Source organism: Protopterus annectens, chromosome 17.part0 (assembly GCF_019279795.1).
Source record: "Protopterus annectens isolate FY-2018-M chromosome 17.part0, PAN1.0, whole genome shotgun sequence".
NCBI lineage: Eukaryota > Metazoa > Chordata > Ceratodontiformes > Protopteridae > Protopterus > Protopterus annectens.
The window spans coordinates 639645322-639673242 of record NC_056751.1 but is presented as its reverse complement, the minus strand read 5'-3'; positions in this window follow the sequence as shown (position 1 = coordinate 639673242).

Genomic DNA, 27921 nt, shown 5'->3' with positions numbered 1-27921 from the left:
GATGCACAGGACAAAAACAGTGATCTGTGGCTGACCAGGTGTACAGATGCTTGCATGCTGACCACTGTCTTACATTCCCCTACTGATGTGAGCATCCCCCAAAAGGCCCTCACCCAATTAATGACTGGTGCAAGAAACATTTCTGCAAACTGAATGACAGGAGAGGCATCATTCTCCCTGTGGCAGATGTCATCCACACTAATTATGGCAGTAATAATGTAATGAGCATGCAATCAGATGTGTGGCAACTTGTGCACCAAGGTTGGTAGCAACCTGACAGTTTTCTAACATGTGGGCACCATTGTATGGAAGGCTGTCTACATGGCCCACCTCACAAATACAGGTATGTCATCCAGGAACCAGGAGGCCACAACATCCCTGTACTTCACCCTTATCAGACTCATTAACAAGTACAATGGCTCCTTTGGCATGTACCTTGCCAAGCAAATGCAGCAATTTCAGAGGCCACTAAGGTTTCTGACCACACAATTCCAGGGTCTGCAACACCTGTCTTATACGAGTAGGCTGAAAGCCCTGTCCCTGTACTCAGTCTCATACAGACTGATCATAGGTGACCTGTGTCTGGCGTATAAAGCCATGTCAAAACCAGCCTTGATGGCATGTCTGCATATCTGTAAGACAGATTGCACTCATGCACCATGCATGCAAGACCCTCACCTGGTCTATGACACGTATAGCACTTGTTGGCAGGATAGTGTAGTGTCCCACACAATTCACTGTCTGTAAAATACACTCTACGTCTAGCAGTGCAATTGTATTGCCCTCTTGAAGAAGAAGCTGGATGACAGCATGGGAAACAGATGAGACACCTCTGGGATCCCATGTGTGTCCCAGCTGTCCAGGGGGAACAGGTGCTGGCTTGGAAGGGGCATGGGTGAAAGTCTGGGCAGGCTTATGAGGGCATCAGGGCCAATAGCCTGGTATCATCTTATGAGGCTATGCAACTAGTATTTTACATGTTTCCTGTATGTATTGCAGACTCTCCTGCAATATTGTCTGAAATGAATCCCTGTGAGTCTGAAGTTTTTAATTTCTCCAAGTCTTTTGGGTTTCTAATACCATGATGGGAATGGACCCCATTCCTAAGTCAAAGTACGATTAAAGTTCATGAAATTAGTTTTGTTTCACTCTTTGATGTTAGCCAAATACTGAACTGTGTATGTATTGCAGTAATAGTGTATAGTCCTTTCCCCTTATCAGTTATCATTGCATATCATTACATCTTGTCATTGTGTGTTGTCTGTATAGCAGTAAGTCAGCTCTTACAGTATGTGCATATGCACTTGGTGACACTGTATAGCTCACTCCAATAGCCTTGGTCTTGGCCACAATTACCATTCTGCTACTAGGCCCATCACACAGTAGGATTTGTCACCCTTTGTTGTGGGCCTGACAGTAGCAGTGAAAGAGATGGATTGTGACAGGTAGAACTACTGTAAGGGCTGCCCTGAAGGGCACATAGGTGTAACAGCTGTGCCAGAGAGTACCAGAATTGTGTGTGTGTGTGTGTGTGTGTGTGTGTGTGTGTGTGTGTGTGTGTGTGTGTGTGTGTGTGTGTGTGTGTGTGTGTGTGTGTGTGTGTGTGTGTGTGTGTGTGTGTGTGTGTGTGTGTGTGAGTGTGTGTGAGTGTGTGTGTATCAGCAAATATAATACTGCATAGTATTAATTTATATATGTTGTGTACCGCTCACAGGTGAACACAGGTGTTGGTGTCTCTCCCCCTCACAACCTGATGTCAGTGTTGTAGTGTCCTCCTGTGATGATGTTGGTCATAGTGAGGCACAAGTGGGGTTGTCAGTGCCTGGATCCATGCCATTGTTTGGTTTCCCACTTTCACCCACCATTTCCCCACACACAGTCAGTATGCCGACACATGCCCAGTCCCCAGCAGTCACGGATAATGGACAAGTTAAGGGTGGTGGAATGGAACAAGCTAGTGTGATGAGTATGGTGAGTGTGAGTGTAGACACCAGCCATAGACAGAGAGCAGGAGAGGTCACACACAGACAGATGGACAAGGGTGATCAACAGAGGACTGCTGCCCATTAAGCCCCTGTTGCAAGTGCCATGACAGGTGTCACCAGACTCATGTTATGGTCTGTCATGGAGGCACAGGTGCGTACTGACTGCAACACCAGACAGATGTTCAGGGTCATGAATGCAGCCCTCCTTGTCATGTGTGATGACGTCCACGGCAGTTGTGATTCTATACGTCATCTTGCCAATGTTGCGAATAGAGCTTCAGAAAGCTTCGCAAGTAAGGCAGGTGCAAAGAACCAAAAGACGAAACTGCAATTCAAAAAATGGGTTCAGCAGCAAAAGAGTGAAATATACGGTTTATTCCAAGAAAAATCAAACCAGTTAGCCAAGACCAAAGTGCCGAAACCAGTTTGATTTTTCTTGGAATAAACCATATATTTCACTCTTTTGGTGCTGAACCCATTTTTTGAATTGCAATGTTGCAAATAGACAGTGGAGTGAGACATTGTCACTGCTTAACCATGCAATGCCTGGGCTTTGCATGTGGTGGGAGTAGGGCATCAGTCAGGTGGACATAGGTCAGCAACATGATCAGCTGTGAGCCCACATGGCCATGCACATTCACAGTCCTGTAGTGACAGTACCAATAGCACTACTGAAGGAATGGTGCTGCCCACACCACACTGGAGCAGGCCATAGACATGTTTTCCTGGCCAGTCACATCAGGGATGTGGGTCCAGCAGACAGTAGTCACCATCAGGGAGTAGTGCTGCATCCGTTCTTGGGCCTGGTAGTGCCAGTGATACTCCTGGTAGAACCAATTACCACATCCCTTTCAGGAGACAGTGAACTGTACATCTGGTCATGTATGGTCCGCACCTGTCCAACATAGCCTTGTGTTGGGCATCCACATTGCTTGCTGGTGTGCAAACAATCACACATCCTTATCCCAGGCCAGTCACCATCAGACATGCACAGCTCCTCTGTACGGACCAGTTGAACATCACCCCTCCAGACACACGCACACACATACATGATATCAGCCATATGGCTCAGGTTAGGCCTCTGGCAATCCAACACCACATCCTGTGCATGTGATGATACGTGTGCCATAAACATGTTATCCATACCACTGATGCACTAACATGTTCATATGGGTCTAATGCACAGGGTGACTATGGTACAGTATATCAATGTCATGCTGTGTAAGGTGCTGTCTGCTGGTAGTAGTTATGGGTACACTTTGAGGTGTATGTACCTCATTAGCCATGATGCACTATTGCTGTTAGTACTGCTGACTGACAGCAGTGTTATGTACTGTATTCTGGTTGTGTTCCAGGTGTCTTTGTGTCTGCAGGCTGTAGGCCTGCTGACAGTAGCAATGATGAGTAAGGTGGAGTGGAAACACAATGACCTTTTCATAGCCAAGGGACAGTTATACATGTACATGTTTACCAGGTGGGTTTACATGCAACACTGTATGAGGGGAAATTGTAGCAGACAGTGTGACCTTGCATACATACCCTTGACACAGCCACCTAGCCTGCATACATGTCAACTGGGTGTTCTATAAGACTGCAGGCTCACACATACAGAGGAGGTTACTTAGTACTGGTACTAGGTCTCTCACCAGCTTAGCCATTACATTCACTGCAACAGATTCAGATATCAGCACTTGTTGCCCCTGCCATTTCTGTCACACCCACTCGATCGCCATGCTGTTGATGAGGGTTTGCCTGGTACTGTGTATGACATGTTTGGGGTATGTATTCTTGATACAGGTCAGCCTGTGTTAGTCTAATGTGAAAATCACCAGTGTGGTGTCTGCTATGTCATATGCATGTCTGGCCTCTCATGCTGGTAGTGCACACAGACTCATAGTCCTGTACATGGGGCAGCTGATGAAGGGCTGAGCACACCCCCTCCCTGCACAGTCTTATGAATGATAGTGCTAGATACATAACACAGATATTACAGTGGTACTGTAGTGTGGCTGCATCTGTCACTACTATTGAAGTGGGTGACAATTGCAGAGACTGTTAGGATTGACATTGGTGGGTTCAGAGGTCCTTAACATGTTAGAGCAATCTCACACACACACACTCACCCCGTTGCATGGGGACATGCATTGAGACACACATGCACATGGAGGTGACACTTATCAGAGTAGATGACCTACCCATCTATTAATGTACAATAAACTGTGATATGCCCTTTGCACCACAGTGGCTTGGTGTTAGAAACTGTGTAACTGTGCTTGCACAGTGGATGACATATGTATGGGCCAACACTAGGTTGGTAATGGGGGACTTAATAGGGTGGAAGAGGCACATAAAATTATATAGGCATCACATACACTCACTGAAGACAATCACAAGGGCTGTGCATACAGAAACACATACACAGTTGCCAATAGACATACTAGTAAGCCTACATATCCAGTTGTATGTATTATAGTTCTGTGTACACATGCCATGCTCCCACATACATTATATGCATGGGCTATAACACATAAACTCTCACAACAGGTACTCTTGTAAATGCATTCATGGAAGGTGGAATAACCCACCAGACATAGTAATTGGTATAGTCTACTGCTCCTACATACCTGCACAAATGATAGTATGACAGACTTTGCATCAGCATGATAAGTCAGCCAGGCATGATGTCTGATGCTGGCATGTGTGTCAGTATGGTAACTGTGACATATTTGGCAATGATATCACAGGAATGCTCATTGTCAGGGGACACAAACCACATATAGGTTGTAAACATGTGGATATCCCATGTGCATCTGTACAGATGACTGGTATGGACTGTATAGTGTTACATGGTGCCTGTGAGGCATATGCCATTAACAGGATCTTTAAAATAATGTCATGGGTAGGGGGTGAACAGGCCTTAAAATGGTATAACCTACAAACACAATAGCCACAGGGGATAAGCTTTACACACTACTATATTTGTCGGTATTGAAATTAGAACTTTTACCTATCTATTTCTACTATAGAAGTACAGAGCTATTGCACACACCACAGAGCTTAGAGGGCTGACAAAATGTATACAGGTATATCTAGGGTGAATGACATCAGCAGGCCTTGTAAAGTAGGGCAATGGGATGTAAACTGGGTGGTACACACCTAGAAAAAATGGTATAACCCACACCCCAAGAGGATATGAGTCTCATCCAAACACACAGAGATGTGCATCTCACACATACACACAGTATTACAGCTATCAATATTGAGATTAGAACCCCTACCAATCTAGTTATGTATATTACAGTGTTATGCAGTTATCACATGTGCCACAGAGCTTATAGGGTTTCACAGTGTCACAAGGTATGTCTAAGGTGATTACATCAAGAGGTCTTGTAAAGCATGGCAATGGGAAATGTACTGGGTGGGATGGGCATCAAAATACATTACCCTACAAGCATACACACTTACAAACACCTTCACACACACACACACACACACACACACACACACACACACACACACACACACACACACACACACACACACACACACACACACACATTTGCCACAACTGAGTGTAGAATCCCTGCTTATCTAGATATCTGTACTATACTATTACTTAGCTATTACATGCGGCATGGAGCTTATAAGGCCGAGTGTTGTCGAAAGGTACTTCTAAGGGCAATGGTATCAGCAGGACTGCTAAAGTAGGGCACTGGGAAGTGTTGTGGGTGGGAAAGTCCTTAAAGTTTTTTGTCCTACAAACATACACACCTACAAACTCTTGTGCATACATTTATATACACACACACACACACACACACACACACACACACACACACACACACACACACACACACACACACACACACACACACACACATTTGCCAGACTTGAGAATAGAACCACTGCCTATTTAGTAATTTGTACTATAGTGTTAAACAGTTATCACATGCACTACATAGCTTACAGGGCTGACAAGAGTCCAAAGGTAGTTCTAAGGTGAATGACATCAGCAGGACTGCTAAGGTAGGGCATTGGGTGTGAAAGTCCTCAAAATACATCAGCCTGCAAACATACACACTTACAAACTCTTGCACATACATTTATACACACACACACACACACACACACACACACACACACACACACACACACACACACACACACACACACACACATTTGCCAGACCAGAGAGTAGAACCCCTGCCTATCAAGTTATTTGTACTATAGTGATACATAGTTATTACACATACTACATAGCTTGCAGAGCTGTTAAGTAGTCAAAGGTACTTCTAAGGTGAATGACATCAGTAGGACTGCTAAAGTAGGGCACTGAGTGTGGAAGTCCCCAAAATACTTCATCCTACAAACATACACACTTACAAACTCTTCCACGTACATTTATACACACACACACACACACACACACACACACACACACACACACACACACACAGACACACATTTGTCTGACCTGGTAGTAGAACCTCTTCTTACCTAGTTATTTGTACTATAGTGTTACATAGTTATTGCATGTTCTACAGAGCTTATAGGGCTGACAACTGCCCAAAGGTGCTTCTAATGTGAATCACACCAGCAGGACTGTTAAAGTTGGACACTACTTCAGCCTACACACACACACACACACACACACAGACACATACAGACAGACACACAGACACACACACACACACATTTGCAAGAACTGGGAATAGAACCACTGCCTATCTAGCTATTTGAGCTATACTATTACATATTTATTGCATGTGCCACAGAGCTTATAGGGATGGGGTTGTGCAGAGGTACTTCTAAGGGGAATGACATCAACAGGACTGCTAAAGTAGAGCACTGGGAAGTGTAGTGGGTGGGAAGATCCCAAAATTCATCATCCTATAAACATACACACATGTACACATTTGCCTGAACTGGGAATGAAACCCCTGCCTATCCAATTATTTGTACTATACTGTTACATAGTTATTCCCCATGCTACGAAGCTTATAGGGCTGAGGCTGTGCAAAGGTACTTCTAAGGGGAATGACATCAGCAGGACTGCTAAAGTAAGGCACTGGGAAGTGTTGTGAGTGGGAATGACCTAAAACTCTTTCACCTATAAACAAACAGACACACACTCACTCTCACACACACACTTACATTTTCCAGGACTGAGATTAGAACCCCTACGTACCTAGTTATATATACTCTAGTGTTACACAGTTATCACACACACTACATAGCTTATAGGGCTGATAGGTGCCCAATGGTACTTCTAAGGTGAATGACAGCAGCAGATCTTGTGAAGTAGGGCACTGGGAAGTGTACTGAGTGGAAACAGACTCCTAATACCTAGACCTACACACACACACACACACACACACACACACACACACACACACACACACATGCAGATGATGGGATGTTATAACCCCCACATCAGTACTATTACACAATAGAGCTCACCTTCATGCTGACATGTGTGACTGGTTACAACCGGTATGCCACTGTCCACAGTAGGACATCACTCTATGCCATTCAGGGTATCTGTGTGTGTGACTCACGCTGTGTGTGTCCCTCTGTGCCTCTCTCTCTCTATCACTGTCTGTCTCTCAGTTCCCCAAATCTATGTGTGTGTATGCTTGACATATTATCTGTTGCCCATATATATGCCTGTGTAGCACATGCAACATATGCAGATATATCACATATGGGCCACCTACAGCTAGCTGAGGGTAATTCTGTCTGATGGGTGCGTGTAGGGACAGTTAAGGTGTACATAGCTGTCTGTATGCAAAAACATATATACACTATACAGTCATATCGTCCGATGTGGGTTTCAACATGGTCTGTGATTCTCTAAGTGTAGGAGCATGCCAAGTGTGACCTTCTATAGTGAGAGTAGGACTCCATTCCAGAGACAGGTGAACTCCGGTCCGTTGCTTTGCGTGCTACAGCCATACCTCTTAGAAGTAAACAGGACTTTCCTGGGGGTACTGGGTCTGTTTAGCAGACATTTTCTGACATATCTGTAGTCTGACACTGCAATGTATTGTGTCATTACCTAGTGACAGACATCCTCAGATCATCACAGTGTTTTACCAGAGGAATACAAGATGTATGATATACAGACCAATATTGTGAGCCTGGCTATATACATTCTTGCCCAACAAGGCCAGTTGGGAGGTGTGGCTACAGCTGATTGACTGATGATGCTGTGTAAACAGTCCAGCAACTTGGTGATGTACTGGCTGGGGATCTCCTGCTTGTGTGGTATCTTTCTTACCTGAGATGTCATATCCTGGTGTGGCCATACCTCTCAACTGTACGTTTTTTGACAGATTGTCCAGGTGATTGCCTAGATGTTTCATCTAGTCTACATAAACTTGTGTTTTTATGGCACATTAGTTGCATATAATTGAAGGCTGACATTACAAAATAATGACAGACATTACTGTTTCAAATTACATAACCTTCAGACAAATCCCCCTAAAGCAAAACCCCTCATCCTACCAACTTCCTCTGTATGTAAGGGCAATACTTAAAACATGTGCCTATCATTGTGCCTTTGTACCACTTTTATTTATGACCTTGTCCAGATGTCTTGCTTACAGATGTTCGGAGGTATGGGTGTGGGTACAGAGTGCATTATACTGTGCAAACATGACCATTATATGTGTAGTATATTCCACATAGCAGTGTGACTTCCAGGTATGTCAGTGGCAGAGCAGTACAGAGTAATGTGGTGAACCACATACAGTTGTGTATAGGTTGGTGGTTTGCTATGATGTTAATAGGGTATTGGCCTGAGGCCCTTATAACCCATGCACCCATGTTAAGACATGTCAGCACACAGAGCCCCTGTCCAGCAGGGACACAGATGGAATCACAGGATTGTCTTCTGTGTTTCTTGTGCACTTATACAGGCAGCACATCACTAGGGGTATTAAGGCACTTGGCTTGCTGTTGACAGGGAGAGCATTCCACAGATGGGGGAGTGTGTGGTGCATGTATCTGTCACACCAACAAGCCATTCTGATATCACCTACAGGTTGATGGTGTGAGCCTTGCATTCCAGATGTGCTACAGTCCCATCAAGGCAGGGTCTAGCTTGCTTTGTATTCCAGACAGGGTTCACCACAGCATAGTCTGTATGGCACGTGGTAGAGGAACAGTGTTGTTAGCCTATCTGTGTAGGGTAGGTGTTTGAGGATTAGGGTAAGGCCTCAGTGTTTGCAAGACCCTTGTGAGTGGAGTCTACATAGTCTGTGGTGTGTAGGTTTGTGGTTTTCTCATGTGATTTTGCCTCTAAGGTGTCCATTGTTTGGGTTTTGTTTGGTTGTAGACATCCACTTACATGTGTGTGTGTCGTGTATCTGCAGGTGATGTTTACTGACCCCTTACACTGCATGGCACCTAAGTTACTGCACAATCTGTTCTGGTGTGCACATTCTCCATTTGTCTGGCCAGTGGTTCCCCTTCCCCTTATGTGTGTCTCTTTGTCCTTTTGTAGTGCAGTTACAGGCTTTGGCCACAGTGGCTGGCATTGTGTATTTATAATTCTGATGTGGGTGGGGTACCTGCCATTACATCATGCACAGGGTTGTGGAATTCACACCTCTGAGTGCACCTATTTAGTAGGTTGTCCATCATTGCACCACTCCATTTGCTGTGGTCCTTAGACGGTTTGTGTTGCTATATGTTATTATGAGGCTACATGTGGGCCTAGCTGTCATACCATCACAGACTGACATCTGCACAGGCCAAAATATGACAGCCAGACAAAGGCCCACACATGGGGATGGGGTGTTAATAGCATTGTGCCAAACATAAACAGTTGGGAAATGGGTTTGGTAATTGCTTGTTTGCTCTTATGGGTTTGATGTCTGCTTCCCCACTGTCTGCCATTGCTGTTTTGACATGACCATTTCTTGTTTGGCAAATAGTTGGCAGGCAAATGCAATGTTAGGACAAGCAGAGCAGATATACAAGGCATATATGTGCTCCTTCTGTGACAACCTGTGTCATTCCAGGAGTATGGCTGCTAGACACTTGCATGTTGTAAGTGCTGACACAGAAAGGTGGCAGCCTTTTATACACTGGCAGTGCATTGACCTTCAGGTACCTCAACTTCTGAGAGCTAGACATCTGGACAAAGCCATAAGTGATTAGGGGATGGAGGCCTAAATGTAGGGACCATTTTTAAGTATTGGCCTTACAAACCTAGAAAGGTGATTCAATAAAAGGTTTTGCATTAGCATGTATGTTTCTATGGGTATGCAGTCTGACACTACAATCTGTCATTATTTTCTGACCTTAGTCTTGCGTGATTTGCCAATGAATTTCCAGGCAACCACTATTTCATGTTATACAGACCATGATTATGATGCAAACCTCTGGACATTGTGCAACAGGTCTGTACAGTTGAGAGGTATGATATGCACTGTGTAGGTTACTCCAAGTTGTGTACTGTTTATATGTGTGGCCACCTGTCCATGACCTGTACAGCTTTCCTGCATTAACAGATATTGACATCTGGACAGTCTGTAAATCTCTGACCATAGGTGTGACTGACATGCATAATAGTTGGCACTGCAGTTCTCTGAATATGGCCTGTCAAAGATGGCACTGTATCTAGGCCACTACAACACAACAGCCGGGCGAAGGTGTTGGACAAATCCTGACAGTATTAACCACACATATACATAGCTCACTGACCCCTACATATTGTGGACATGCAGCAAGTTATCATGTGTATTGGGACAGCCCTGGCAATGTGTGCTCTGCTGCTGTTTCACTGCAAACATACATGTCACTGCATTTCTATGGGAATATGGGGGGGCACACCTGTCAACTGTACACATTTGCACAGACTGTGCTGATATTTGCTTTAAATTTTGGTTCCATTTAGCATACTATTGTGCCCTGTCTTGGGGACTAGAAGCATATCACTAAAGACCACATGTCAGATCGTAATAACATACATTTGAGTGTCAGACTTCTTTCCCTTCAGAGCCTCAGTGCAACTGCAAGACCTGATGTGCTATCACTGTGTAAGTCTGTAGGGGTGTATTTCATCATTGTCACCATTTGTGGGTCTATGTCAGACATTTCTTTATGGTTTTTTAGAGCTAACTTGCTGGGTGGGGCTGAGGGGTGAGTATGGGACTCCCGCACTGACATCCATGCCTGTGACCTATGACCCACCAGTTGGTTGGCTCCCCATATATACTGCAGTGGAATTTGTCACCTTGAGTACTACTGCATAGTGTGGGGAGGCCAGTATTGGGCAAACATTTTCTGGTGTCTCACATAGCTGTCAGTTGTCTGCTGCTATCCCAGTAGGCCACCCCATTCCCTTGCATGCATGCAGGAATACCATAGATATGTTACCAGAACATACTAATACATTCATTTATTGTTAAGAAGACTGACTTACATTGTGCCTGCAGCAGTTGTGTGGACAGCGCTTGAGGGCTGTCTCTGTCAGATCCACACAGTACACTGCCTATACATGGGAAGTTACAGGTAATGTGAATTGTGTGTCATCCATTTTACTGTGTGTGTGAGTCAGAGAGGAATGTCAGTCTCTGGGTGCTTACAGTGTCAGTGTGTGTGCTATGCATTGCCTGTTTGCCAATGCCAGGCCATACTGGGCACACCTCCATCTGTCTACAGCAGCTGGCTCAGGAGGTTCATCCTCCGAGTCCCTCTGTGTCTGTGGGGACCTTGGCAATGGTGGGGGGCTGTGTGATCCTTCCCCATGCTGTTCCTGCTGCAGCTGTTTCCACAGGATCATATTGTGTAGCATCACACATACTATGAACATGTATGCACATGTGGCTGGAGAGTACTGCAAGGCTCCACCAGATATGTCAAGGCAGTAGATCCATGACTTCAGCAATAATGATCCTGGTTTGTACATGTTCCTCATTATGGTGTTCTTGAGTGGATATGTGCGAATTTCTGATGGGTGTCATCATCCACAGCACCAGTGCATAGCCAGCATCCCCTACCAAATGGCCATACTGGATGTCCCCCCTGGTAAATCCCTGATACAGCTGTGAGGGATGCCAGATGTGGGAGTCGTGATAGCTTCCAGGACTGACAGCACACACATTCATGATAATGCCCTGGGCATTGCACATGACCTGGCAGTTGATGAAGGGGAAGCCCTTGCAGTTTATGTAGATCCTACCCTGCTCACTGGGTGGTGCTTTGATGTGGATGTGCTTGCAGTCTATAGCACCCAGTACGTCTGGGTAGTCTGCTATATGGTGGAAGAGGTGCATATTGCTTGTCAACTCCTCACAGGTGCTGGGGAAGTAAATGTGCTCACTGGCATGTGGTAGCATGGTATCCATGAACTGGTGGAGTACACTGGATGCAGATGCCTGTGAGATCCCCTTGATGTCCCCAGTAGGTCTTTGAAAAGTACTTGTAACTAGTATTCTTAAGGCTACACATGCCCTGGTATCCACTGAGATGGTTTCCCCTCTGTTGGATCTGGGTCTGAGATGAGGCCAGCACAGCTTGATGAGTTACTGAAGAATGTCCCTGTCCTCCCTGTAGTGCTCTGCTATCTCCAGATTATGTAGCCCCTGGTAGGTTACCCTGGGTCAGAACACTCTTCTCCTCCTCCTCAGTCTGTGACAGTTGGCTGCATTATCCTCCTCACTGCCCTCAGCCTCTAGCACATACTGATGTATCAAAGTGACAGCAGCCCCTAACATTTTGTCCATTAAAATTCCCCCAAGTGTGTATACCAGTGGTGCAGAGTTTGTGGGGAAAAAACAGACTGAAAGGTGTTTGCACAGTTTATACTGTTGTGCTGCAGATGCTGCCTGTATGATTGGCTGGTATAATACATTCAACCTGCTTGCTATTTTATTTGTACTTGATTGCTTTTATTCTGCTATTTCCCTTTTTTTCCCTTCCCACTTCCAGGCCTTTTAAGCCTTGAGGCGCGCAGCTAAAACCCAGTGCTCAAATGTAAACAGTCCTATTTTTTTTTTTTTTTGTTTGTTTGTTTTAGACCTGGTGCATACCGCGCAAACCATTTAGCTAAAGTAAACACTTTGCAGTAGAAATGGCCCTCCCAGGACACAAACACGCTCTTCATTTCATGGAAAATGTCAAGAAAGCTCCGGACAACACCCCCTTGATTAGCTGTGCTTAGCTAAGCTCAAATGGGAGCCGTGGAGCTCCAATGTGTTTACACCAAGCATGACACCCCCCCCCCTTTTCATGTCAGCTGCTTCTCCTGCTTACACTGCAGAATTATAGCTCCTACATAGCTGCATTCAGACACAGTCTCCCACTTTGTGATTCATTAAAATTTGCTCATTTGCATACTCCACTGCCTTAGTCCCTTGTTACACCACTACACCACAGCCTTTCTCCTTAGCAGCCACTGTTCCCTGTTATTGTTTTGATTCTGCATGCTGCCATAGACTATAATGGCAGAATGCAGATTTCAATTAAAATTGTCTTTTCACATTTTTATTTTTATTTTCAGCACGATCCCATTTGCATGCCGCTGCCCTGTGCTTAAAGTCCGAACATTGGCCAAAAAAAAACAACGTTGATATTTATTATTTTGCAACTCTTTTCCATGCCAATGGCCATATTTTGGCCATTTGCATGCCTAATGATTATAATACATGCTTTACTTTGAGCTGTCATGCCTCCATTTTGATTTTTGCAGAAATGTATTCGGCTAGTAGCCTAACACATTTCTGCAGTGGATACTATTCTGGCATGGATGCCTACCTGCTTCCTGAATTGCTAATTTACCTCATTTGCATGGTTTTCACCAGAAAATGAGGCAATTAGCATTATTCAGTGGTGTCTGTGCCAGAATAGTGCTGGGAGGCTCATGCACGCTCCCAGCCTAATTTCCTGAATCTCACAGGCTCCGAACTCTGTGTTTGGGCCGTGTCACTATTCAGACACAAGATTTTACATTGATGAATCCTGGGGAGTAAGGGCTAATTATGGGCACATCTCCAAGAATAGGCCAGCTGCACAAGGTTTTTGTGAATGCGGGTATATATACTTCTTTGAAGACAGACAGTCCAAGGAACTGAAAGTACTATGGATCTATATTGTACTTATCTGTGTTGAGAAGCAAACTGGACCATAATATTCCATTTTCAGAACAAAACTAGTAACAGTAAAAGACAAAAGGAAAAGAGCAGTAGATTCATAGATATTCCAAGGTCACTGAGTCACATGACCATTCTCACATTACCAACACCCTCCCACAGGTAGTAACTCCTTCCTCCATAAGGGCTATATCAGTTAATCCTGTAGTAAATTTTTGGAAACTCATCCAGTCATCTAGTTATATTTAAAGTTAGATGGTGATTCACACAGCTTAACATGCAAACATGCAGAGGAAGCTTATTTGTGACATTTGGGAGGCATAAACCTCTTACTATGAAACTATGATACTTATATCATATACCACTCCATATAGAACAGAAATTATATACAAAAAAGGCACTGGTTGTTGGGGGTGTAACTGCTTCAGGTAGATTGGCAGCATATTGTTTACAACCGTTTGGGGAAAAACATCAATGTTTCTGACAAGGACTGTGACCTGATAAATCTATTTTAACTAAACTTTTGGTTGTGTTTAATGCTCCATTTCCCAGATGTTCATCCAAGTCCCAGTTCCTACTTCTCTAGAGCTTATTGACTATAACTAGAAAAAGGAATACAAATAATTAGAAAAATGAGATTACTCCTTAATTTAGGGAATTTATAACTACCATCACTGCTGTCTGTCATAATAGGTTCATAAGCTCATAGGTGGTTACTACATTCGAGCCTTTTTTAAGCCTAGCCAAGCTTACCCCAAATTTACAAAAATATTGCTAACATTTGCCAATACCCAAACAAATTCCCACTCCTGCACTTCACTGTAGACCTGTGCTGTACTTCCAGAGTCTGAAGCCAGTTGTTTTCACGAGTGGTGGGAGGTAAAGACCCTTCTATGTACATATTACTGCTGTATACATCTGTATGATGGAGCACATATGTGGAGAACAAAAGTGTAGGAGGGATTACAGTAGTGCTTATGTATATACTCTTTGGCTGTTTAACACTAGATAGAGCAGGGATTACTTTGTTCTCCTCCCACAAAAAGTATAATGAGAGTGGATTCTGCATAAACACATCTGTAAGCCCTAAATACATATATTTGTGTGCTCGTCCTGTAGCAAAAATTAACCTCTTCTTCTTACTTAATTAAAGAGGTAGCTGCAGTGTCATTGAAGTACACCTGCTCTTGACTGGGTTCTGTCTGTATATGAAGCCACTGCACCTGTGTGAATATATGGTCATATTAGCTGTCTATGGTTAAACTTATGTTAAAGGCCTGGCATGTGGAAGACCATTTATTTAATTTATTTTTATCTGTGTTTGTTTGCCAGGCTAGAACCCTGATCTCTATGGACCTTTTTCAAAGTCAGCCTAGGAGCACTGTCTGGTTGAGGGACGTCTTTCTGATTTGCACAGTTAGGCAATGGAGGCTGAGGAACTCAAACCCTGGAACACTGGCCACAGGAAGCAGCTTGCTAACAGCTCCTTAACCATCTGTTCCAATTGCCAGACTGCCATATAGTGGCACTCATAACATTGATGGTAGTCAACTGATAAGCATTGTAGCAGGCCACTGCCTGTGACCTTCAAACTTGACATGACATATATATATATATATATATATATATATATATATATATATATATATATATATATATATATATATATAATGACCATTTTTTTGTGGCAACCACCCTACAAGATATAAACAAGTACTGCTCATTGATATATGGCTTTACTGGAAAAGCTCACCCAGACTGCTACAGTTTGATGCGAGGGAAAGGTTAGTTTTCTTTTTATTTGTTGTATTTTGTATTACTTCATTGCCTTTTTCTATTTTGTATACTGTGATTTGTTTTCTTTACACTGCGTTTTACTTGTATTCTGCTTTTTACTGCATATTAAAACTTGAAAATAGACCACAACTCTGTCTCTTGTAAGACAGACATAAATTAGAGCAGGTCAATTAAGGAGTCACACATACATTAGAAGAGATCAGTTAAGGTTTATTATCTGTAAACTGAGGAGGTGGAGCTAGGAACTAAACCTTCTGTTTAAGGGGTAAAATAAAATACTTCAGAGCTTTACTGGAAAGGCTCACCCAGACTCTGCTACAGTTTGATGTGAGAGAAAGGTTAGTTTTCTTTTTATTTGTTGTATTCTGTATTACTTTAGTGCCTTTTTCTATTTCGTATACAGTGATTTGTTTTCTTTACACTGTGTTTACTTGTATTCTGCTTCTAACTGCATATTAAAACTTGAAAAGGGACCAAAGTTCTGTCTCTTGTGAGTCAGACAACAATTTTTCCCACTGTCCCACCTGGTTACTGTTGTGTTCTTAAACACCACTGTCTTTCTAGTTGCCCGCTCCTTATGTTAATCTGACCAAATGTTTCATTTCCTCTCTGCTTTTACTGGCTGGTGTGAGTAAGCACAAAATTATCATTTTGTGAAATCACTCCCCTTCGACTATTTAAATTTATTGGCCATCCTACTGTATTCCATAGTACCAGAATAGAAAAGTGACCACCCCCTTTCAATCTATCTTGCTGTTTTAAAAATAGTGACTCTCCACTAAAACTTAACTTTTTAGACATCTACAATTTAAGTTACCTACTTTCACATCTAACTCCTCTAGTGCACACTGCACTGCAGTGTTCAGGATAAACCATTTTTTTTTATCTTACCTTTAAGCATCCATTGCAAGACCAGCAGTTATTGGAGAACCCACATTCTGCCTTTCAGTAGTCATCTTTGGATTAGTGCTTCTGTTTTCTCCTGGTGAGAGAAAGAGTGCAGTTACATTATTTCCTGGAGACTGCTGATCACCAAAAAGCTTACAACTACTTTATAGGTGACAGCTTGGAATCTGTTCTTATAGTCTGATCCTGGTGATTCTTGATTCTTTCTGATTGGAGAGTGAGTGTCTGTGTTTAACATATCTGATTGGTCTGGTTGCTATTCGAGGCATCTACCAGAAAAAGGCTACAAGCCTGCAGACCCTTGCATCATCTGGGACACGATTGTGGATCACCAAATAGGCCGTGGCCTGCTTCTCTTCTTAGGATTGGTGCTAACATTGTGCTTCTGGTGAGAGAAGAAGCAAAGGAGTATTGTATCCCAACAGAGTGAAGCTGTGCTGAGACCAGCATTATTAGTAGCCAGGTAGAAGTCATTCATGCAACTCCCCTCTTTGCTTCATTTATGACAAGCTAATTCTTTATTTTTCAGTAAGTACTGCTTGATTTCTTTCTAACTTCAGAATATCTGCCTAAATACTTCATCCATAAATTTGCAGGGTCTACATATTAGTTTCCCCTCAAGTGTTGGGCAGTGCTCTGCACAGACTTAGACACATTGAGTGACATTTTTCCTGTAAAAGGAATATATAAGGAAACAGCTCCAGTGCTTAGTAATAATAACAATTACTCCTGGCATGTCTAAAGGTCAGTTCCCTGTGCTTTCTCCTATTTACATGGTGCACTTGGGCAGTCTAAAGCAGTGTAGCAACTGCCTCATGTATACAGACAACCCCTCCTCTTACCTCCTAACACTCAGACTTGTGAGAGGTGCACTTATATATCCAAACTGGAAGCCATGCACTCTCAAGGCAAGACAGGAATAGCTGGTCAAGTGGAGAAGGTCAACAACTGCACCACACCACATGCAACACATAGCCCTCCAGAACACCCACCATCACAGCTGTCACATAAAAACACAAACCACACACCCACCTTCATGGAGGCTCTCAATAGAAATCTACCCAAACAGCAGAGACCTCCAAGGCAGAAACACACTCGACCACAACAACACAGCACAAACCACAGGACACATAGCTCACCTACATATTGTGCCCCTCAACCTAAGCCCCTAAGCCAAAATAGCTTGCCCAATACACTAATCATAAGTGACTCAATAGTGAGACACACTGATGTCCCACTCACTAGGTTGAATAAGGAGAAAGTAACAGTCAGCTGTCTATCAGGTGCCAGAATCTGACACATAACAAATGCACTCAGGTCACTCCACAACAAGTACTAGTATTACTCTATCACTGTCCATGTGGGTTTGAATGACCTGAGATGCACCTCCCTGGACTACAGGAAAAGAGAAATGGAGGAGCTCTCAGATTATGTGGCCCAGGCAGGAATGACCCTAGCCCTGAGCAGAATCCTACCATCATCCAGAATGATACCACAGTACAAGCAGAAAATGATTAACTTCAACAATTGGCTAATTTTCTGGTGTCATTCTAAGGGGATCCAGTATCTGTCTTCTTGGGATGACATGATTGACAGATCTTGATGCTTTGCCAGAGATGGCCTGCATCTGTTGCCCCTGGGTTTCCAGATACTGGCTAAGGCTCTTGCCACCCCTATAGTGCCTTTTTAGGCAATGTTCTAAAGACCAAATTACCACCATAACAGCTATAAATAAATGCAATCTGAGGGTCATGTTGCTTAATGCTGGAAGTCTAAATCTCAAGATGCACTTGCTCGAAGCACTCCTCAAAATGGAGAACATAGACAGTTGTGCTGTAACAGAGACCTGGTTTAAAGCAGCAGAAAGTACCCCTGCACTCCCATGCTTTAACTCATTCCACACCTTTCGGCCCCAGAACATGGACCAAATATTCAAAGGCATGGTGTCTCCATATTCATAAAGGATATGCACACCTCCAGACTAGTAGCCCAGCATAATGCATCTGAGATACTTTAGGCACAACTAACATTGGGTAAGATGGTGATTCAGGTCGCAGCCTGCTATAGGTCCCCAACCATGTCCCAAGACTCTTAGTCTGTGTTCTTAAGCACCCTGGAATCTATTAGGGTCCAACCCAACACTCTCATAATAGGTGACTTCAACTACACCTCCATCAACTGGGAAAACTACTCATGCACCAATACACTGGCCCAATGCTTCCTGGAATTCATTAATCCCAGTGCCATGGACCAGCTTATTATTACCCCCACTAGAGGAAGCAACATCCTTGACCTTGTTATTACTAACATGGGCAACCATTGTTCTACACCATGAGTCAGTTCCTCCCTGGTTAGATCTGACCACAAACTAATCACCATGGAAATCCACATCACACCCACACCCCCCGCAAATGTAACCACCATGAAAAACTTATCCAAAGCTGACTTTATGCTCCTAAAACAGAGGTGGCTAACTTCACGGCACCCATGTCAATGGAAAATAGATGCATGACTGCCGAATCATACACCAATGCACTGTATGAACACATACATAAATGCATGGAACTAGCCATACCCAACAGAACCAAGATGCTTTCCTCCAAAAAAAAGAAGCCCATCTGGTGGTCCACTGCCATTAATAAACTCTACAACAGAAGGAAGAAACTATTGCAGAAAAAGGTGAAGACCCAAGACTGGAAAAACTTCCTTATTATCCTCAATAAAAAGTTGAGATCCCTCATCAAAACCTCAAAAGCCAACTATGAAGGAAGAATTGTGGCGGACACTAAAAACAACCACAAAGCCTTCTATAGTTATATCAGAAATCTCCACGGCAATACCCAGGTTTGCTCTGAGTTACTGCACAATGGTACCTCCCATACTGAGCCAATAGATATTGCCAACATACTGGCTGACAAATTCAGTGCCAGCTTTACCCCTCACTCCCCTCCTAAAGGACCAATCACAATACCAGAGAAATGCCAGGCACCCAGCATTACTGCAGCACAGGTTAAAGCTGCATTGTCCAAGGCCAAGAATACAGCTTCCGTGGGACATGACAATATCCTTGGATGTGTTCTACATGAACTGCAAAGTGAACTAGCACCACATCTGTATGCCCTGTTCAATCACAGACTCACCTCAGGCTTTGTCCCTACTGAATGGCGCACAGCTACAGTCATCCTTCTCCATAAAGGGGGAGTGACTACAGACCCTGGGAATTATCGTGCCATTAGCCTAATAAGTCTGATACATAAGGCTATGGAGCACATCATCGTGTACCTAATTAACAAGGATATAGGGAATCTCCAAATTCTAGATCCCACACAATTTGGTTTTGTGAAAGGTAGATCATGCCTGCTCAACCTGGTTGACTTCTTTGAGTCAGTCACCAGAGTTGCGGATGAGAGCAAGGCAGTTCATACAGCCTACCTCAATCAGGCCAAGGCCTTTGATACCAGTCCCCACTCAGGAATTATTGATAAACTCACCAAACTAGGCATCAACCCCTATATCATTAGGTGGGTTGCAAATTGGCTCACAGAAAAAATCCACAGTGTGAAATTAGTGGACTCCAACTCAGACTGCAGACCAGTCACAAGTGGAGTCCCACAGGGATTGATCATGGGTCCTCTCTTGTTTGGCATCTACTTCTTAGAAGTCCAGGCCAACACGGAGGGACTCTGACTGGCCAAGTTTGCAGATGACTGCAAGCTGGGAGCCATTATTAACTCCCCAAGTGATGTAGAAATCCTACAGAAAGGCCTCACTGAGACCAATGACTGGTGTCGAAACCATGAACTTAAGCTTAAAGCCAAAAAATGCGTCATCACCTTTGGGAAAAACACAGTTCCCACTAATTACCACATTGATGGGAGCCCACTGAACACTGAAGGTTTTATAAGAGATCTGGAGACACAGGTTGACAGCAGCCTCTCCTATGACCACCACATTGCCACTGTGATCAGACAGTCCTTCTATGTGGCACATCTCATTACCAAGGGTTTTGCATCCAGGAAGAAAGAGGTCATCATCGCTCTCGACTGTTCCCTCATTAAGTCAATCATCGAGTATAATGACCCATTTGGCGTGTACGTCACTAGACACATGCAACAGCTGGAAAGGCCACAAAAGTACCTCACGAAGAGGATCCTAGTCCTTAAACACATGTACATGGACAGACTCAAAAAAACTCCCGCTATTCTCTGTCTCAAATTGTCTACTAATAGACAATCTCTGCTTGACTTACAAAGCCATGTCTGACCCAGCTCTGTTAGAAATGCTACATCTAAAGAAATATGGAAAAATGAAAATAAAGCTCACAACTCGATAAACTAACCAAAAGAAATAACACATGTAGTTATGAAAAATAAAAAAACTCTGGTTAGACATGACAAAATTAAAGCATAAATAATTTATCACAGATAATGTAAGCACTTTTTCAGTGTAACTAACCGCTTCATCAGGCTACAGAAATAAATGAACCAACTTACTTTAAATATATGATCAACCAATAGAATTCATTCAACTAATAATAGCACAGAATTTTAAAAACACAGTGTCTTCATGCTTATATAAAACAAAATTACTAACACAGCACATAAGTAAACAACATAATCAAAAACAAATTATATAAAGGACAGTCTCAATGTTGTAGTGGTCTGGCTTTTAAAAACGGTTTAAGTGAAACTTTACTATTTAAACCTGGAAACGTATCTGCATGAAACAGCATAATCCACTTTTGCTGTGCTGCTTCTGTATTATTTTTCAGGTAACCACCTCTAATCCCTTCTTCAATCACTTCTAAAACAAAGAATTTAAAAGCATGGCTGCCACCTTCTTTCACTCTATTTTGTGCCAGAGCATTAGTATCTTTTCAATTACAAATATCCCTGCAATGTACTAATATCCTGTCCTTCAGCATACAATTGGTTTTACCTATGTAAAAAACGTAACAATTTGTACAAAAACTAAAATTTGTAAGATTTCTTGTCCTGCAATCAGCATAAAAACTGAAATCAATCTTAAACCCGAGAAATGGATGTATAAACTGACCTCCCATGTAAATGTGATTACATGCAATACAATTCCTACATGCAAATGTCCCCAGCCTATCGGCTACTACCATTTTCCTCTCATTATTCCATCCATAGCATAGATGCCGCTCTAGAGATTTATTGTTCCGGAAAGAAAAATGCGGTCCATACCCTATAACATCTTTTAATTCATCTACTTTCATTAAAACGTTCCAATTCCACTTAATAATTTCACAGACCCTGCTAACATCACTTGAATATGGGAGGGGTATTTTCAGGACATTATCTCTTTCTTTCCTCTGTGCCCCATCTCGTCTTATATCTACCATTAAACTCTCACCAAAATATGGTTTACATTTACTCTTTCTTTCTTTCCACGCATCCTTAATACATATATCTATCTCTCTCTCTATACCCTCTGGTCAGAAAATCTTGTTTCAGTGCTGAAAGTGCTGATTCTAACTTAATATCATCATTGTATAACCTCATAATTCTATCCACCTGTCCCTTCAGCACATTTCGTTTAACAGGTTTTGGATGCATACTTCTATTATGTAATACATTATTTTTCCTTACTGGTTTCCTATAAAGACCTGTCTTTATGCTACTTAAGTCCATCTTACTAACCTTTACATCCAAAAATTCAATTTCCTATTGTGAATACTTATGTGTGAACTTCGAAAAATTTGCCGTTATATGTAAATACTCAAGAAAATCCATCAAGTTCTCTATTGATCCTTGCCATAGAAGGACAATATCATCAACAAAGCACATGTACCATTTAATACAGTCATTAAAGATATTGTTAAGTAATACATTCTCTATGTCCCCATGTGCCAGAGATAGGTTGGTGTAGCTATTCGCACAGACCATTCCCATAGCCACGCCAACCTTCTGTAGGTAAAATTCATTACCAAAAATGAAGACATTGTTTTCTAAAATTATCTCCAGTAGGGTACACATCAAAATTGTCATATTACTACCATCATTTCTAGCAGTCAGAAACTTTCTGATATTATCAATGCCGTACATATTAGGGATAACAGTGAATAAAGATTCAATGTCCAATGTAACAAACAGAAATTCATCATCAGTATTTTTAATTTCAACATACACTTTTTGCAAAAGTATTTTGGTATCTTTCAAAATAGTCTCACAACTGTCTAAAAGGGATGTAAATTCTTTTCAACATAAATAGATAGGGGCTCCATTGCCCAGCCTCTGCTAGAAAAAATTGGATGCATAGGTGGAACCTTAGGATGTTTGTAAGCTTTGGCTAAACCATACATGCTGGGGATCAAGGGACATTCTACACTTAATAATTAAACAGTGATTCTGTGATCATACCAGTAAGTAATAAATCAAAAACAAGAAAAGACACTTTATCCATAATGCCCTTTACAACAGTCCCAGATACAATTATATATGTATTCTTATCATTCAATAAATATTTAATTTGTTGCATATATAGCTCTTTATCCAAAATAACAATACCCTCTCTCTTGTTAGCAGGTCTTATTTCTATACTCGACATCTCTTTCAATTCATTTAAGGCACTATACCCTGCTGAGGGCATATTATAGTAATATGGGATACTCTTCAAAGAGAAGGCCTCCCTAATCTGTTTTTCACACAATTCAATAAAAGCTTCAACTTTAGGATGTAACGGTGAAATATATGTGCTCAGCTTTTTAAAAATTTTGTGCTTAGACATAGTATATTAAACACAGTTTCCAGAGCACACTGATGTCCCACTCACCAGGTTGAACAAGGAGAAGATGACAGTCAGTTATCCATCAGGTGCCAGGATTCACCACATAATACATGCACTCAAGTCACTCCACAACAAGTACAAGTATGACTCAGTCATTGTACATGTGGGTGTGAATGACCTGAGATACTGCCCTGGATTACATGAAAAGAGATGTGATTCATATATTAGTACTAGGCTAACTGCCCTTGCGAGCCATTTTAAGCCTAGCCAATTATTCCTTGTGAGACTCAAACCCTGCACCTTGTGTTTGTAAGGCAAACATTTTAACCATTAGGCCACCCTCCCAATCCTGACTCTCAGACTATGCAGCCCATGCAAGTATGACCTTAGCCCTGAACAGTATCCTACAGTCACCCAGAATGATACCACAGTACAAACAGAAAATGACTGACTTCAATAATTGGCTATGTTTCTGGTGTCATTCTAAGGGGATCCAGTGTCTGTCTGCCTGGGGCGACATGACTGACAGACCTCAATGCTTTGCCAGAGACGGCCCGCATTTATAACCCCTGAGATTCTGGCTACTGGCTTAGGCTCTTGCCACCCCTATAGTGCCTTTTTTAGGCAGTGTTCCAAAGACCAAATTTCCACTGTAACAGCTACAAACAAATGCAATCTGAGGGTCATGCTGCTCAGTGCTAGACATCTAAATCTCAAGATGCACTCACTCAAAGCTCTCCTCAAAATGGAGAATGTCGACATTTGTGCTGTAATGGAGACCTAATTTAAAGAGGCAGAAAGCACCCCTGCACTTCCAGGTTATAACTCATTCCATACCTTTTGGCCCCGGAATATGGCTAAAAGTTCTAAAGGTGGTGGTGTCTCCATATTCATAAAGGATATGCACACCTGTAGACTGGCAGCCCAGCATAATGCATCCGAGAGGGTCTATATTAAATTCTCGAAAGCTGGCAATGTCGAATCTGACATTGTTGACCCGAGAATAGTGAAAGTGCAGAACATCGAGCGGTTAAACGAGATTTCCATTTACTTCAAAGTAGTGCAGTCTCGGAGTTGGTATATTTAAGTAGTGGGGGGTGGTGCAACCCCCTCATGTGGGGGGCGCAGGGGGGCTTGCCACCTTGCCTACACTCTTTAGTTTTTTTTGTTTTGTTTTTATTTCTTTTTTTTTATGAACATTCAATATTTTAACATTTCGATCACTAAAGGTCGACCTTTAGTGGTACGAACTGTTAAATGTTTGATGTTCTAATATAGACCCCATCCGAGATACTCCAGGGACAACTAACACTGGGTCAGATGGCAATACAGGTCATAGCCTACTATAGAACCTCAACCGTATCCTTAGACTCTCACTCCACATTCCTAAGCATCCTGGAATCTATGAAGGTCCAGCCCAATACCCTCATACTGGGAGACTTCAACTACCCTTCCATCATATTCCTTCTGTGTGGCACATCTCATAACCATATGTTTCACATGCAGGAACAAAAAGGTCATTATCCCTCTCTATTCATCACTCATTAGACCAGTCATCGAGTATAATGCCCCATTTGATATGTACCTGACCAGACACCTTCAACAGCTGGCAAGGCCACAAAAGTACCTCACAAAAAGGATCCTAGGCCTTAAACACGTCCCACATGGACGGACTCAAGAAACTTCAGCTGTTCTCAGTCTCTTATCATCTACTTAGAGGTGATCTCTGCTTGATTTACAAAGCCATGTCTGACACAGTACTACTTGAAATGCTACGCCTAAAGAAATCCAAATTACCCCACACCACACACTCCAGAGTTCACAACCTCATTACCACAATCAACAGAACATGCTGGAGGGACAGGTTCATCAACCAGAAACTGCCCATACTCTGGAATAAGCTTCCCATTCACATCAAGCAGAGCACCTCACTGGCCCTCTTCAAGAGATATCCCGACGAGTGGAGGTGTAACAGAAAGTTCACCCCAGGGCTCACTCCAGTGGCCCTACTGGATAGAGGTACTGTGAACTAAAATCGGGTGGCATGGTGCCAGGGCAATTTTTTGGGCTAGGTTTGTAAAGGCTCCAGGGCCTTTAGCCTAGTATACACCTATGAACCTATGAATGCCAAGAATTATCACAGTGTTAGACAGGACTTTCAGAACATACAGAGGAATCCAAAATCATAACTTCAATATCACAACCTTCTTTGTCATTACAGGACCTTTTGTCAAGCATAACTATACCAAAGAAAGCTGGTGCATATAATAAGAACAATAGCTGAAAAAAAAAAACTAGAATGTGGAAATATTCTTGTCCTAGACTCATGGGATATAGTAGGACTCATAAATCAGTCTGAGAGTAACACCCAGTCTGCCACAAATGGGGTTTGAATCTTACCATTGCCAGCAAAGCTATGTGAGGACAGGGGCTATGATCATTAGATTTGTTGTACTGCCCCGGATAGGTCTGATGGCCAAAAAAGGGATAGTCTTTTAAATCATACCACTGGTACCCAAGAGGCTAAAGTATAAAAAAAGTTAAATGAAATCTGATTCACTTATCAATTAACAAATACTTTCTGGCTTCAAGGGCATACAAGGAATACAGGTTCTCAAGGTCTACACACAAAGGAGGAGTAAAAACTGACCACATACCAAGGGAAGTCTTTGGTCTACCATTCAAGGCTCCTTCCTCACCACTCTGTGAACTTCATGACTGCCTTTTAACTATTCTGGTTTAGTTTTTGCTAAATCTAATAAATGAGTTGAAAAAGACATGAATTACTGAACTGGTAGCCTACATTCAAAGTCCACAGTCTAGACTTAAATATGTTATGTTACTTTTTCTCTGTATTTATTTATTTTATTTTATTTTATTTATTTTACATTTGTTAACCGGGATAGTCTGGCTGAGCTTTTGGCTCATTTTCAGCAGAGACCCGGGGAGAAAATCTCCTCAGGACTAGAAAACAATTTATTAAATTTTAGTAACATAGTAGTAATCAGCTTTATGTATAAAGAACATTCCTAAGTTGCTCCATCTTCTTTAGTCATCTGTCCATATGCCTTTTATGTTTCCTTTCTCTAGTTATAATATTTTCTTATTCTTATGTTTCCATACTCTTGTAATGTTCCTTGCTATTCTTATGTTTTCCTTATACTTGTGTTTCCTTTTACTCTTTTTATGTTTTAAAAGCTAGTCAAAGTATTTGACAACCAACTGCTTTACAATGACTGTTAATGTGAAAATGACTGACTTTCAGAATCAGTGAGTACTTGGGGGAACCTTATATATACTGTGCCTATAAAAACTTTTCTCTGCTGTACTTTACTTGAAAAGTTAATGTACAGATAATCTGTTTCCAAGCTAAATGACTATGTAATGATACTATTCTTCTCTGCTATCACACAAACAATATTGTGAGTACAGAAACTGTAAAAGCAATGAGTGATATCATCTCCTATAGTTCCGAATTTCACTGCTTCACCATGAAAGTATTTGTTGCGAGTGTGCTTCACCATCCTGTACTTCTAATATCATGGCTTGTGACCCCTTTCATATCCAATGTGCATATTTCTCTTTGGAACCAAAAGTAGAGACATGACTTAAAGGTTGTAACTTCTTCTCTTGGGTATTTTTCATAGCAGTATGGACTTTTTGTATGTATGAAGAATTAATAAAATTTAATTTGAAAAAAACTCATGGATCATTTCTAAAAACAATTCTTTGTTAGATGATGGAAAAACTATACACAATCGTATATGTTAAAATGTGATCTGATGTTGTCAATTTTTATTCACTCCTCAACATATGGGTTCAGATCCAATCCTCAGATCTGACTCGACTGCTGTTCTACAGCTTATGAAAACCGCAAACTATTGAGCTCCTCCCTTACCCATAGTGCTGAAGTTCCCCTCCTTCCCAAGATCTCATTTGCTGCCATTGGGCACAGACATGGTGGCTACAGCTCTTGAAGGCAGTTAATATTTCAAAAATGATAACTTCCTTTTCATTGTTATTTATCTTTTTTCTAGCATCTATCTTCCCTTTAACCTTTTTTCTTACCACTGGTCGGTCACCACTTATAGTTACCATTGTTGATATATTTTCCTTTACCACTTAGCGGTATCCCTTTAGTTACCATGGTTGGTAGTTGTTCCGCATTTTCCATCTTTCCCTTGTTTAAAAAAATCCTCTCCTTTTTCTTAGTGTTTAATTTTGTTGAATATTCTTGTTGCTGTGTTATTGCTAGAGGGGTCACGGCAGATCAACCTTTGGGTTTAAGACGTAAATGTGGGAACAAGATTCCCCTATTTCATGCCCATGCATTGTGTGTATATTGCTTAGGACCTGAGCATTTACAGGTTGACTGTCCCATA